Raw genomic sequence first — 14,999 nt, forward strand, 5'->3', positions numbered from 1 at the left:
AAATTGATTGTCAATCAGTGTTGCTTCCTAAGTGGACAGTTTGATTTCACAGAAGTTTGATTTACTTGGAGTTATATTGTGTTGTTTAAGTGTTCCCTTTATTTTTTTGAGCATATATATATATATGCGTGTGTGTGTATGTTCTAAATGAAGTCATATGCTGTTCTCACTGTTAGCTAGATCTCTCCTTATCTTATGATGTTTCCATGAGGAGAGGGTGAAACTAGCATGCAGTTCAGAGCAGTTTGGTGTGAAACGCTCTGTTCTAGATAAACTTACCGAGTCAGAACTGTTCACAGTGGTGGTGATAGGAACCAGACGTCCTCCTCTAAAAGTTCCTTCACAGAAAGTTCCTACATGAAATGGTTATAATTCAATGCCTGATGACTGAAACACTGTTTTATGATAGTTTAGAGAACTTAAACTCCATTCATGGTGGAAGGATACATGCAGGGAGCTGTACGGCAAAATAGTCCCCAAAGAAAACTAATTATTCCAGATTTTCCACTATTTCCCATCATCCCATCATCAATATTCCATATAAACTCAGAAGACTCGTGTAGGTTCTCTGGTGGTTCTGGTTAGTAAATAAAATGTCTATATCTGTGTTGTAGTCATGGCGACGCCTGGTTCCTGTCACCACCACTGTAAAGACATCTCAACCATTTCACACCAAACCGCTCTGAACCTCTCTCATTACACCTCACATACTGAGTTAATGGTAGAGTTTTGTAACATGGGTGAAATTCCCCTTTAAGATGGTCTCTGTAGGTATCACTGAGGGCCAGTGACAGCCGTCAGTTTGAGACACGACTATTTACAGTCGTTCTTTTGTTTCCTGTTTCTTAAAACAGCGTTACTGCATTTTCTATTTTAAAATGAAATCAGCTCAACAAAGCAGTAATGCTGCGGTCAGGAGGTCGTCTAAAAACAAATTTACATTCACATGAATAAGTGTGTGGGTGAGAGAGAGAGAGAGACAGGTCTGGGTGACCTCATTCAGCTGAGGGTTGCGTGTTCAGGCCTCGTACGATCACAGATGAGGCTGAATCTGTTCGTGCTCGGCATCTCTGCAGCTTTAGCTAGTTACAGTGAGATTATTCAGCTGGTTCTGGTCCACCGTCTCTCTGACACATTCATACAGGAACGCAGAGCAGCTACAACACAGACACGTCAGTCGCTTGTTTAACTACCACACAGAGGCCCTATTAAAGGACTGGTTACTGTGAAAAACTGGACTTATCTCCTTTTTGAAATAAAGCTGTTTGATGTAAAACGAAAACACTTCGATTTTCACGCAGCAGAACACACAGTATATAAATGGGTCAGTGATAGTTAAGGTTTTTCAAAAATTACACATTTAAAAAATTTTATTATAAAGCAAATGATGTGCATTTCCATATGTATTCCTATGTTACATATAGTGAGTGTTATCAAGGCTTTAATGGCATGTTTCAGGTGGTAAACTTTAATTTAAGATTAAACAGGATCTACTTAGATACCCACAGAAACCTTTGACCTTCAGCTTGAGTTTAGACTTTATTCAGATAAATAAATATTATTATAATAATTCCGTATGTTTGTGGTTTCCTGAGATCAGAACATCTGACATGGTGTGACATGCAACACAAACATCACACTTTTACCAAATCTGTGACCTTGGCGTTGCACCATGAAGGTCACTTGGAGTCTTAATGATGCATTATGCTGATCCCTCTTCAGTAGAAGCATGTCAAAATAAAAGACCTTTGTTTTTGGCTGTGCTGCCTGACAGTGGAGGAAGTATGTTTTTCAGTTTAACACTTTTAAAGTTTATTTTGCAACATGATTTTTCATTTTAAATGTTTCAAATATAAAATCGTGGCCAATTAATTTATTTAGAATTTTTAAATATCTGTTTTATGAGTTTACCTATTCGTGGTTTATAGACTTTTGGAGGCACAAATAAACTAAAATTAATTTTAGAATTTTATATGAATGTAAATTTATCCATGTTAACTTTAACCATGTTAAATTTACTTTACACATGCCAATTTATTAGTGTTATACATTTGTTCTACTTATTGATTTTTCATTATATTTATTACCTTTTAATGCTAGCGTAACTATCAATACTGACCTGATAACATCATGTTACTTACTTAGTTTTGATGCTATAAAACTTATTCACTTATAAAATAATTACTGACTTATTATTTTATTAATGCATGTCTTTAAGCTTTATTATATTAATGTTTCAACCTTATTTATACTAACTTATTAATATTGGCATTATTAACACCAACATGTAAGCTTTAATAATACTAACATATTAGTGTCATTAATGCTAATGTATTAACTTTATTAGTAATAAGATATTAATTACTTAAAGATTAACTTTTGATCCTGAACTACAGACGTTATTAATGCTACAGATGTTATTAATACTGATTAACTATATCGGTGCTAATTTAAATATCAGACACTGTGATGAATTTGGGAGATTGTGGGTGAGACATGTTGGGAGGACCGTATACCCACCTGGCCCACCTGCTCTGCTGACCCTGCCTGCACACTGGTTTAGGTTTAAGGTTTAACATGTTATTGTCAGTGACTGTGTGTGTGTGTGTGTGTGTGTGTGTGTGTGTATCCGGAGCAGCTGGTGGGGTGTGTGTGCGTGTGTGTGTGTATGTGTGTTGGGACGAAAGTCTCTGAGCTCCAAGCTGCTTTTGGGATTAGCATTAGCATCAGCAACAGGTGATGGTCCGTCCTGGTGGCATGCAGGGCTAATCCACCGTCATCCGCCGCTTGTTTGTTTACGGGCCGTAATCATCGCAATAAGCACTTTTTAGATTATTATATAGTGTTTACATCAGAGCTGTATCTCATACTGCGATCATGCAGACACATACTGTAAATTTAATATAGATTAAACTTTATATGTACGTTACTAACAGATTATATACATATTATAACACTGTGTATGAAGTATACTGTATATTCAGTAGAACAGTGCTGCAGTAGAGCTGACTGTAGAAACACTGCTCTCTCTCTCTGTCTCTCTCTCTCTGTCTCTCTCTTTTTCTAACCTGAATTCCTGGCTCTGTGGTGGTGAAGGGTAGAAGGACACAGTTAGAAGTCTGGTTTCACCTTTTGCTCGCACTGTAATGAGGACAGTCCCTCTAATTGGTGATAATGGCAGTGGTGTGTGTGTGTGTGTGTGTGTGTGTGTCAGGGCCCCACTGAGCCTCGCTCTCTCTCTCACGCTGCAGAACAGTCTGGAACTCGGTTTCGAGAGAAGAGAAAAACATCCTGTAGGTTTCTGCCGTGTTTTTGTCGTTACTGTCATCAAAGAGTCACATGTAGCTGCTAGTTAGCCAGTTCGCCAGTGAACCAGTGAGGCTGTAATCTCTCTGAACCAGATGTGATGAGATTGCACATCTGGGGACAACTTGTTAAACGTTTGTTGCTGAATTTTTCAATTTACAAGGACACGCCCCCTCTAATTCCCGCCCCCCAAATTCTTCTAGTCTGCTCTTTTAACATCCAAAGTAAAGTGAAGCATGTTGACGAGCGCAAAAGTGCCCCCTACACTGCGCCCCAGCGCCTTCTACACTGTGCCCCCCAGCACCCCTACACTGCACCCCAGCGCCTCCTACACTGCATCCCCCAGCACCCCTACACTGTGCCCCCAGTGCCTCCTACACTGTTCCCCAAGCGCCTCCTACACTGTGCCCCCAGCGCCTCCTACACTGTGCCGCCAGAGCCTCCTACACTGCGCCCCCCAGCACCCCTACACTGCACCCCAACGCCTCCTACAATGGATCCCCCAGCACCCCTACACTGTGTCCCCAGTGCCTCCTACACTGTGCCCCCAGCGCCTCCTACACTGTGCCGCCAGAGCCTCCTACACTGCGCCCCCCAGCACCCCTACACTGCACCCCAACGCCTCCTACAATGGATCCCCCAGCACCCCTACACTGTGCCCCCAGTGCCTCCTACACTGTTCCCCGAGCGCCTCCTACACTGTGCCCCCTGCGCCTCCTACACTGCGACCTCCGGTGCTCTTACACTATGCTCCACAACGCCCCTGCACTGCATCTCCCAGCGCCTCCTACACTGCGCCCCCCAGCACCCCCTTACACCGCTCATCACAAAGCCCTCACAATGCAACCTCCAGCACCTCTTTACACTGTGCTCCACAATGCCTCCTACTCTGCGCCCCCCAGCGCCTCCAATACTGCACCCCAGCACCCCCTTGCACTGCACTCCACAACGCCCCTATACTGCTCCCCCAGCACCTCCTACACTGCGTCCCCCAGCGCCTCCTACATTGCGACCTCCAGTGCCCCTACAATGTGCCCCCAGTGTCCTACACTGTGCCCCCAGTGCCTCCTACACTGCAACCCCCCCCAGCACCCCTACACTGCGCTCCATGCCTGCTATACTGCTTCCCCCAGTACCCCCTTACACTGTGCTCCACCACGCCTCCTACACTGCGCCCCCCAGCACCTCCTTGCACCAAGCTCCACAACGCCCCTACTCTGCACCCCCCAGCACCCCTACACTGCGCTCCATGCCTCCTACACTGCATCCCCCAGAACCCCCTTACACTGTGCTCCACAATACCTTCTACACTGCCCCCCCCCCCCCCCCCCCCCCCCCCCCCAGCACGCCCTTACACTGTGCTCCACCACGCCTGCTACACTGCACCCCCCCAGCGCTTACTATACTGCGCCCCCCAGCACCTCCTTGCACTGAGCTCCACAACACCCCTACTCTGCATCCCCCAGCACCCCTACACTGCGCCCCTCAGCGCCTCCTATACTGCACCACCAGCGCTTCCAATACTGCGCCCCACAGAACTCTCTTGCACTGCGCTTCACAATGCCCCTACACTGCTCCCCCCAGTGCCTCCTACACTGCACAAGCTTTTAAATAAAAAATGTAAGTAACCAGTTTAGCTTGAAATTTTGAGTTCTTAGCACATATAATATTAGGTTAACCAAACCAGTTTGTGTTGTTATGTTCACTAAGTTTAATAAGCTCAAGTTAACATTTCAAGCTAAGCTGGTTTCTTACTTTTTTGAGTGTAAAAGCTGCATTTTGTCTTTCCAACATTGTTTGTAGTATATGTCTGATAGTATTTGATAGGTTTAGAAAGTTCACTCTCAGCTTGTTCCCTAATAAATCTGCTAGAAAAACCAGTTTAGGTCAGCCTGTGGTGTGTTTAGATGCTGGTTTGCTGCTCAACCAGCGTGACCATGCCTGGGTGACCGGGTTAGACTAGACCAGCTTAGACCAGCTTTAGACCAGCTTAGACCAATGCAGCTGTTTTCTTCAGCAGGGAAAACAACGCTAACAACTACAGACTGCTAGAGGCTAAAGGCTAATGGATAAAGGCTGAGCCTTAAGCTCTAGGAGTGTTTGTTTTTGGTAGACGTGGTGAAATGAAAGTATTAACACAAGCATTTTTTCTTCCTCAAAGTATTTACTGGTTAAAGATTCCGTGGACAGAGCTGCGGACCCCAGCCTGCTCCTCTCTCCAGCTCCTCATGTGCTACTAATCACAGTAGAACAGGGCTGACGTCACGGAGAGTTCTCCAGATGTGGATCAGTAGAGCCCTGTAACAAAAAGGGGCTTTATGAAAGAAAATGGGGGCAATGTAAAATAAAACCTCCCTCCCACGGACTGGCCTGCAGCTCGCTTTCATTAAGTCAGCATGAGGCTAATGTGGCTAACAAGTAATGGAAGCTTATGTACACCAATTAGCATGGTGCTAACTTAATTTCTAAATTGCACAACACTTGGCTCAAACATGCTGGCAAAGTTGGCTTCTTATTCTGCGGCTTCTTGTTGGAACTTTCCGTTCCGCCTTAAATGGTGCAGCAGTTACATTCAGGAGCCTGAGGTGCCAAAATGTAAGTGCTGCACCACTTAAGGTGTAGCGGAAAGTTCCAGTAAGAAGCCGCAGAATAGGAAGAATGGATTTTAAAAATGTGTTTTTCTTACTGAAACCCGTCGTACTCATGCAGCAGTGTTTCGCGGGCGATGGACGTTTAAAGCTGACTCTGTGTGTTTCAACCTGACCCAGGTTTGATCCCCGTTCGACCCCCGTCTGGCTGCTGTTAGTGGTCGTGAAGCTGCGTTTGGGGTCATTAAGCTGAACCGTCTGCCCTGATGGGTTTTCAAGATAGCGCTCTGGCTTTTATTCTTTACAGCCCCCCAATGGATTACAGTGGTACAGGCCATAACCCCCTCATTACCCCCCACCCCCAAAATGGTGTGAGACATTGCACCGAAGTATCAAAGGGTCACGACCTCACGGAGACGCGAAACAGTCCGTCTCAGTGAAGCTGGCCTGACAGAGTAATATTGCGCAAACAAATCGGACTTTGAAACTTTCATTTTAATTATAAAATGACTTGAAATATTACAATATGGACTTACCAAAAAATATTAAACTGTTAAGTTGTAGCTGCTTTTTACATTTCATGAGGAATGGACCAACAGAGATGATCCAAAATTTTTTAATTCATAGTTGATGTTATAAAAATGATTGTATTTACATACATACATCTATTCAGCCTACAGCAGTTTAGCCCCGCCCTTTCACTCTGAAGTAATGAAGAGTGCATCAAACTATTTTTTGAATGTCACACAATACAGGACAGTCAATCAGAACAGAGGACATTTACATATATCAGTCTTAAAGGCAGAGTAACAAAACCAGCCTGTTTAATTGTGAGGGATGAAGAGAAGCTGCCAAAAAGTGAATTCAAATCATATTAAATATTGTCAGCATTGTTACAGTTATATATTATAAAACTTTATGAGAGGTACAGGGTTGTGTTATATATTATTTTTACACAAAGATTGTATGTGATGTTTTGTAGCTCTGATGTCTTCGCTCTTGTTCTAAAGTGCTGAAACTACTTAAATAATAATGTAAGGTGTGTGTCCAGACTGACCATATGTGTGTAATGACTGACCGTCTGTGTATAGACTGACCGTATGTGTGTATAGCCTCACCACGTGTGAATAGACTGACTGTATGTATGTATAGACTGACCGTATGAGTGTATAGACTGATCGTATGTGTTTATAGACTGACCGTGAGTCAGTGACCCTGCGGGCTGTGAGTGAGACTCTGTTCAGGCTTTTCTCAGAGCAGAGACTTAAACGTCTGAGTGTTTTATGTCTGAGTGTCTGACCTTGTGTGAATATGTTGCCGCTCTTCGCTCAGTTACGCTGACCAGAGGGCTTCAGTTTATGGGGTCTAGGGACAGGTGTCAGAGGTCGCTCTTTATGAGGACCGGAGTCCACATCACAGCATCTGGCTTAGATAAGGCAGCGAGGCCGTCTGACCTTCAGGCCCCGAGAGGTCAAATGACAAATTAAAATCTATTTTAAACAGCGGAAACGATCACATTCAAACATCACATCCGCAGCAGAGCCGGAAACACCACCACGGTCATTCATCACTACTGTCACATTCTTTAATAATTAGTTGTCATTAACTGACTATAATTTTGCCTCTCTGGTCCAACTGATCACACCTTAGAAGATCTAGATATCATGATGCAGTGGAACCTTCAGAGCCTTCTAGATATTCAGAGAAGATCTCGTGTCTTGACATGAAACTCTTATTACTGTATTCAGTAATGAAAGGGTTAAAATCCTGATCCAGTCATTTTTAAAGTCCATCTATGTGAAAGTAACAGGAATAAACAGAGTTGGAGATGGACGGTGCAGATATGGCAGTGAGAAAGCGTGCAGACGTCCACTCGGTACACGTGTTTGAACAGTTTTCTGTGAGAAAATGTGTGAAAAAGCTCTGAGTTTCAGATTCGCTGATGTTCAGATGTTCAGAGCTTCTGAAAAACATCTTGATGAAAGTCTCAAATGTGGCGGCGAAAGGAAACTTACTTAACTCAGGAAGTTCTGTTTCTTGGTGCACAAACTCTCAGTCAACATCAGCTCCTGTTCACACTGAAGTGCTAATGCACAGCAAAACGCCTTTATACTCCACACTGAGGCACTTATGAAGAAAAAAGTAAAGTAAAGAAGCCCTGAACACTGAATCAGATCAAAAAAAGCAAGATGAATATGAACACCAGCGTTTTCAGTGTTTGACAGATGAAGCAGGACAGACAGGCAGTATTCACCATTATCCACTCAAGACCAGGCTTGACCTCAAAGGGGACCAATTATCTAATCTTGTATTGTGATATTTATACTAACACTTGGACCCTGATTTCTCCAGCTGCTTTGTGACGATGGCTTCTGTAAAAAGCACTACATAAATAAACTTTGCCTTGAATTATCTACAAATCCCACACTGTTTTCTGAGTGGCACTTCAGTTCAGCGACCATAATCTGCTGTAGATTTCGGTGCCACGTTGAACTGGAATAGGGCATTTTACGCCATCGGACGTGGTCTGGGCTGATTTACAGGGCTGTTTTAAGCATTTCTGACTGCAGATGAACCTCATTAGTACCAACATGAATGACTGTCCTGGAATATCCACAGTGAGCTGGCAGCTTCAGGTTCCCTCTAATCTCCAGCACTCTGGCTCCCAGTACACAGCTAAATGCTGCTGGCGCTCCTAAAGGAAAAGCTATTTTCACTACCATAAAACAGCATCACCTCTAACCAGAGCTCTTTAACGGGGGTCTCAGAGGGTCTCACTGAGAGTGCCAAACCTGCCGGACACATGGATGGGACAGGAGTTGCAGAAAATCTCAATAACCTGTTTCGAGTGTTTGATTTATATCATCAAAACACAAGCGCTGCATGTTTGGTCACAATGAGCCCAGTTAGTCCTGTTTGTTTATGATCATTTATATTTTTATAGTATTTTTAAACTTTATTGCAGCTTATCAGATGGGAGAAACATGAAACCGTGACACATTGTGTGTCGTTTAGAAGGTTTGGTCGTGTGACATTGTGTCTCAGCTCTGAGCCGAGTGTGGTTGTGTGAAGTGTCTCGCGGCGTCTTGTTGGCTGAATTTTGTTCTGTCAGTTTCTGATTCCAGTATGTTTAGTTGTTCTTAAAGATTACTGAGGGTCTGGAATTAGATGCCGTCCTGCGGTCACTCTCTGCGTGAGTGTGTGTGTGTGTGTGTGTGTGTGTGTGTATATATATATATATATATATATATATATATATATATATATATATATATACATACATATTAAACGTAGTTTAATTTGTATGATATCGTGTTGTATTTATTTATAATCTCTCTCAAATGTGCTGCACTCATTTAATCCTTTTTAATGTTTCTTTTCTCTCTTTTTTTGCATGTGTCCACTGACCTCTTCCTTTACATGGACAGGTAAGTGTCTGTATGTCTTGTTAAAGATACTCTGCTGCCTGTGTTCCATACAGTCATATGCAAACGTCTAAATCTAATTCCGTGTTTTGCTGATTTTCTAAGTGAAAACTGCTCCTGATCCAGAGTTTAACCAAAAATAGAACCTAGAAATGGGAAAGTTTTTCTTTTTGTGATAAAAAGTGAATAAGCAGTGATTGTGTGTTATAGTAAGCAGTAGTGAGTCTCTGTAGAGTATCTGTAACTTATTCACACTCAGAGCATCAACACACATATGGAAACAGAGTGGGGGCGCCTAAACTTTTGCATATGCGGGCTTGTGCTGCAGTGAGGTTTGGTTAGCAGTGCAGTGTGAGGGAGGAGCCGGGTCAGATGGGTTTGTGGTAGCGGCTTTTGCTGCACACACACTCACACGTTCTTTGATGTTGAGGAACACACACATACTCACACTCACACACTCATGCGGTGGTGGTTCTCTGGGTTTACCGCCTGCAGCATCACCATAATCACTCACATCCTCTTTCTCTTCTGTTCGGTTTATACAACATTTCATAAAGAAGTATTTTGATCTTTTAAAAACAATCAAAACATGTTAAAAATTCATTACAATGCGATCTGATCATGTTAGTCATTCATGACAGATTACAGTAACTTAAACACTACACCCTGTACGCTACACACTACACCCTATACATTATACACTAGACCCTATACTCTACATCCTAAACCCTATAAACTACACTCTACACCTTGTACACTACATTCTAAACCCTATACACTACACACTATGCCCTATACACACTACACCCTATACACTCTACGCCCTATACACACTACACCCTATACACTACACACTATGCCCTATACACATTACACCCTATACACTCTACGCCCTATACACACTACACCCTATACACTACACAATACGCCCTATACACTGCACACTACACCGTATACACTACACCCTGAACTCTATACACTACACCCTATACACTACGCCCTATACTCTACACACTACGCCCTATACACTACACACTGCATTTACATTTACAGCATTTAGCAGACGCTCTTATCCAGAGCGACTTACAAGAAGTGCTTTGTCAATCTAGAGAAAGTATCTTTGCTAGTTACCAATAGCTTAGAGCTGTACTCGAAGCTCGAAGGGCTCGTGATACAGTTCGAGTACACTACACCGTATACACACACCCTAAACTCTATACACTACACCCTGTACACTACACCCTAAACTCTATACACTACACACCCATACACTCTATACACTACATACCCATACACTACATCCTAAACCCTATACACTACACACTACACATTACACACTATACAGTACACCCTACTCAGTACACACTAAATCTCCTACATATTACACTCTACATACTACACCCTACACATCACACTTTACCCTGCACACTATACCTTACATACTATATGTACACTGCTCAAAAAATAAAGGGAACACTCAAATAACACATCCTAGAGCTGAATGAATGAAATATTCTCATTGAATCCTTTGTTCTGTACAAAGTTGAATGTGCTGACAACAAAATCACACAAAAACCATCAATGGAAATCAAATTTATTAACCAATGGAGGCCTGGATTTGGAGTCACACACAAAATTAAAGTGGAAAAACACACGACAGGCTGATCCAACTTTGATGTAATGTCCTTAAAACAAGTCAAAATGAGGCTCAGTATTGTGTTTGGCCTCCACGTACCTGTATGACCTCCCTACAACGCCTGGGCAGCTCCTGATGAGGTGGCGGATGGTCTCCTGAGGGATCTCCTCCCAGACCTGGACTAAAGCATCCGCCAACTCCTGGACGGTCTGTGGTGCAACGTGGCGTTGGTGGATGGAGCAAGACATGATGTCCCAGATGTGCTCAATCGGATTCAGGTCTGGGGAACGGGCGGGCCAGTCCATAGCTTCAGTGCCTTCATCTTGCAGGAACTGCTGACACACTCCAGCCACATGAGGTCTAGCATTATCCTGCATTAGGAGGAACCCAGGACCAACCGCACCAACATATGGTCTCACAAGGGGTCTGAGGATCTCATCTCGGTACCTAATGGCAGTCAGGCTACCTCTGGCGAGCACATGGAGGGCTGTGCAGCCCTCCAAAGAAATGCCCCCCCCACACCATTACTGACCCACTGCCAAACCGGTCATCTTGAAGGATGTTGCAGGCAGCAGATCGCTCTCCACGGCGTCTCCAGACTCTGTCACGTCTGTCACATGTGCTCAGTGTGAACTTGCTTTCATCTGTGAAGAGCACAGGTGATCTCTGGTGTTCTCTGGCAAATGCCAAGCATCATGCACGGTGTTGGGCTGTGAGCACAACCCCCATCTGTGGACGTCGGGCCCTCATACCATCCTCATGGAGTCGGTTTCTAACCATTTGTGCAGACACATGCACATTTGTGGCCTGCTGGAGGTCATTCTGCAGGGCTCTGGCAGTGCTCCTCCTGTTCCTCCTTGCACAAAGGCGGAGGTAGCAGTCCTGCTGCTGGGTTGTTGCCCTTCCACGGCCTCCTCCACGTCTCCTGGTGTACTGGCCTGTCTCCTGGTAGCGCCTCCAGCCTCTGGACGCTACACTGACAGACACAGCAAACCTTCTTGCCACAGCTCGCATTGATGTGCCATCCTGGATGAGCTGCACTACCTGAGCCACTTGTGTGGGTTGTAGAGTCCGTCTCCTGCTACCACGAGTGTGAAAGCACCACCAACATTCAAAAGTGACCAAAACATCAGCCAGAAAGCAGAAAGGTACTGAGAAGTGGTATGTGGTCCCCACCTGCAGAACCACTGCTTTATTGAGTGTGTCTTGCTACTTGCCAATAATTTCCACCTGTTGTTTATTCCATTTGCACAACAGCTGTGAAATTAATTGTCAATCAGTGTTGCTTCCTAAGTGGACAGTTTGATTTCACAGAAGTTTGATTTACTTGGAGTTATATTGTGTTGTTTAAGTGTTCCCTTTATTTTTTTGAGCAGTGTATATAGTGTGCTGTAGGTATATATACCTTACTTACCATATACTCTACACACTATATACGTACTACACACTCTGTGCTCCACAGTCTACGCTGAGTACAGCAGACGGTAAAACAAAAGCAGAGTGAGAGTGTTTGCGTCTCTCACTCTGTGTTGTGGTGTAGAGTCACAGAAAGGAAGGAAGACTCAAGAAAAGAGCTGACGGTGTGTGTGTGTGTGTGTGTGTGTGTGTGTGTGAGGGGTTAGACCCACCCCTGCAGGTTTCTGTATCACTCAGCTCTCATTAAAGTTTAATGGCTTCCTCCACTGCACGAGAACACACTTCATACTGAGAGAGAGAGAAGAAAGTTGAGAACGAGCGAAAGAGTGGGGAGAATGCAGTGAAAGAGAGAGAGAGAGAGAGACCTGTGCAGTATAAATTAGTTTAAATTCTAAGACGCTAAGTAGATTCGATGCTACTACCATCTACAGGAGAAATTAGACTCCCCCACACATGCTAAAGACCCCCTTACACATACCAAAGACACCCCACCACACACTAAAGACCCCCTCACACATACCAAAGACACCCCTCCACACACACACTAAAGACCCCCCCCCACACACACACAAAGTTTTGTCTGAAAGGAGAAATTAAAGAACATAAACAGTCAAACTGAATCAGAAACACTGTTGTGCTCGCTAGTGCTTGTTAGTGCCCGTTAGCGCTTGTTAGCCGGTAACAATGCTAACAAGACTAAGGCTGACCTTCCGACTCAACGCGGGACAGCATTACACATACGTTACGTACGTTACGTTGGGGGGTTGTGGTGGGCTCTAAGCTCATTATTCCATCACCCTCACCACGGTTAGCCTCAGTCAGCTAATCAGCTAGTCATGCAAACCTTGCAGTGCAGAAGATTTGCCTGATTTGCCCAGCTTTGCTTTAGGGCTAGTTTATTCGTACAGCACCTTTCACGCACGGCAGCAATTCAGAGTACTTTAAATAAAGAGACTTAAACTATTATTAGTATTATTAGTATTATTATTATTAGTATTAGAATGCTCCTAAGATCTAGCACCTCACAACGGCTTTAGCAATGTTAGTTACGACACAAAAAGTGTCCAAAAACAATGCAAAGAAACGAAGAAATGCAGTTGTCAATTTCCTCGATTCATTTCCAGCAGCCTGAGTGAGGAAGAGCAACAAAACTGACCGCTTTCACAGCTTAACAGCAGCTGAATCTGAGCAGCGTCTCACTTTGACGTGATACGAACCTCTGATCTGTTAATCAGTCCTTCAGAAACTCGCTAGCAAACCTTTAAAACCCTCCAGAGAGCCGATAAAGATCAGGAGAACATTTAGATGTCGTATGATTAAAAGAACAGGGAACTAAAACAGGTTCAAGGTGGGGATGTGTTTTGTTTTTGTTCTGGCTGTGTGTCTTTAAACGTTCCCATACCTTCGGTGAGCAGAGAAACCTGCAGTGAGAATGTCGGCGGCGGGAAATCAGTGAGAGGCAGTGAGAGGAGTCGGAGAGGAGCGTGTAAAGCCCAGCTTGGGTGCCGGGAGCTGCGTTTATCGGTCACGTCTGCTACGTCAACTCACAGATGCCCTGGCCAGCATTACGCTGATGCTCCTGATTACAGTGCTGATGTGAAGACAATTGCAACACTGATATTTTTGTGTGTCTTTGCAACGGCAGGGCTGGTGTTACGCAACGCTGTAGAGTCATGAATTACATCTGATTAAACTAGACAGTAGCACATCATCACTGTACAAACAACATCCCCAAAATGGAATCTTTACAGGAGAGGAAAATAAAAACACTCAGAATTTTAAACAAAATTAATGTAATGAGTTGATTATCTTTTCATTGTGATATTTTCACGCAATGTAAGCATGTCTGCTGTGTTCAGATCATATAGAGCAATAAAAACAGACAGAAATGAGTCATGTTTTTCTCTGGACAGTGACGAAATATGTTGTGTTGGTTCTAAATGGCACAAAAAGATCTGCTATTATGTATAACACATATACAATATACGTATATAGAGAACCGTCTTCTTAAAGATTTATGTTTTTTCACAAAGCAGTTTGAGCTGCTGTAACTAGTTAACTTTCCCAGGTTGACGATCGTAAAGAACATCAAAGGACGCTGTACATGAAAAAAAATCTTGTGTCATTGCACATTAGTGACGCTACTGCATTTTCCCAGAACGGTGGCACTGTTACAGCCGCACATCAGGAACACAGCCTCTGATTGGACGACTAGTCAGAAACACAGCCTCTGATTGGACGACTAGTCAGGAACACAGCCTCTGATTGGACGGCTAGTCAGGAACACAGCCTCTGATTGGACGACTAGTCAGGAACACAGCCTCTGATTGGATGACTAGTCAGGAACACAGCCTCTGATTGGATGACTAGTCCGAATCACAGCCTCTGATTGGTGGACAATTCAGGATCACAGCCTCTGATTGGTCAACAGACTCGGCCCAGTGTGTCAGTGGTTGGCTAACAGCCAGGCAAACAACAACAAAATGAGCTCTTTTTAACATGGACAAACAAATAATCACAGAAGACGTTCAGTGTTAGATGAATGATTATAGATTTATTTTCACAAGTCTCTAAAAGTCCACACAGTTCATGACTGGATTACAAAGTGTCTGAGGGAGATAAAATCAT

At 43.7% G+C, this 14,999-nt stretch overlaps 1 protein-coding gene and 1 long non-coding RNA gene across 3 annotated transcripts in view; one reads left to right on the forward strand and one right to left on the reverse strand.

The window, feature by feature from the left end:
* skia (v-ski avian sarcoma viral oncogene homolog a) overlaps positions 1–14,999 on the forward strand; it is an 87,178-nt gene that overhangs the window by 24,340 nt on the left and 47,839 nt on the right. The gene's annotated exons all lie outside the window — the stretch shown is intronic.
* Positions 5,466–14,999, reverse strand: part of LOC108410628 — a 32,291-nt gene continuing 22,757 nt past the window's right edge. For both annotated transcript variants that reach the window (XR_001856499.2, XR_001856498.2), the window contains exon 3: positions 5,466–5,604. This is a non-coding gene — a long non-coding RNA (uncharacterized LOC108410628). The remainder of the gene's footprint in view (positions 5,605–14,999) is intronic.

The sequence above is a fragment of the Pygocentrus nattereri genome, chromosome 28 (assembly GCF_015220715.1).
Source record: "Pygocentrus nattereri isolate fPygNat1 chromosome 28, fPygNat1.pri, whole genome shotgun sequence".
Lineage (NCBI taxonomy): Eukaryota > Metazoa > Chordata > Actinopteri > Characiformes > Serrasalmidae > Pygocentrus > Pygocentrus nattereri.